We start from the raw sequence: 1,416 nt of genomic DNA on the forward strand, positions 1-1,416 counted from the left end.
TAAAAACGATAATCTGATGTCCCGTTCTCCTGAAGGCAGCTCGGAGCTGCGCCGAAAAGAAACACCATTGATACAGCTGCAGTTCTGTAACGGTTTTAATGTTTTAGGCCACAATATTTTTGCAAGTATTTCAAAGTTTAAACTGATATTGTTGTGAATCTTTGGTGTAAACTTTACCTTCAAGCAAACGCCCCCCAAAAGAATATCAACGCCCCCTTTTTGAAAATATTGCTGCCAGCGCCCCCCGTCATCCTCTCAACGCCCCCCAGGGGGCGGTACCGCCCCCGTTGAGAAACGCTATGCTACAGCAAAGAGAATCGTAGCCCAAAGAGAGTCATTGTTCTTTGATTATGTTTAACCTTCTAAGGTCCTGAGCCTTCCTTAGAAGCACGAAATGGAATAAATAAAATACCCAGTGTGGAAGACAAACAAAAGATCCAGTACGCAAAGCAATAAAAGATTCAGCATGCAAAGCACAGGTTATAGTTGACACTTTGGCTTTCTAAGAAGGTGTCACAATGAAAGGTATCCAGGGAGTAGATGCCATTAGTTGGCACCTTTGGGTGTATGCGGTCTAGCATCCCCAGTGAATACTCATAGCTCAAAGGAGAACCGGAGATACTGATCAGCAGAAGACATGAAAGGTACAGATGTCATCGAGGAAGAAAGACACTCAGATAGCAGGCAGTTGTAGTGTGCAATATTACACTGGTTCTTTCTGATGCATTTTATGGGTTTAAAAGTCAAAGTAGGAAAAGTGAGGAGGACAGACAGAAGTTTGTAAATGATTATTAAAATATTTATTGTAATGACTAGTTTAAAAAATGTAATGCCACCAAGTTAAACACACCATGAAAAGTTCTCTGTTTGACAGGTTTCTTGTTTGTGGTTAAGAAACTTTTTTGTTTTTTATTAGCAAGGTTAATGCAACCTATGGTGCTGTGGTCAAAGGTCGCAACTGAGAAAAGTGCGATGGACTTACCGGGTTTAGTGTAAACAATGTGTGCCTCTGAGTCTTAAGGCAGGAGTGTGGGTGGAATGCACCGAAGACTTGGTATGTCTAACTCAAAGTCAGGAAAATCAGTGCTGATTAGCCAGCTCAAGGGCTTGGCCTTGGAGATCAGTATGTCTTGGCGCTGACATTGCATACCTGAAAAAAATGTGGATCTAGAGTGGAGGCCCAAGAGAGGTATGTCCTCTAAAGAAAGTCCAAGTTCAAAAACAGTGGTGCCAGTTGAAAGAAAGCTTGTGGGTGGCATATACAGGTTGCTGGTCATAAAATTAGAATATCATGAAAAAGTAGATTGATTTCAGTAATTCCATTTAAAAAGTGAAACTTGTATATTATATTCATACATTACATACAAACTCATATATTTCAAATGTTTATTTCGTTTAATTTTGATGATTACAAAT

This window comes from Kryptolebias marmoratus, linkage group LG7 (genome assembly GCF_001649575.2).
Source record: "Kryptolebias marmoratus isolate JLee-2015 linkage group LG7, ASM164957v2, whole genome shotgun sequence".
Taxonomy (NCBI): domain Eukaryota; kingdom Metazoa; phylum Chordata; class Actinopteri; order Cyprinodontiformes; family Rivulidae; genus Kryptolebias; species Kryptolebias marmoratus.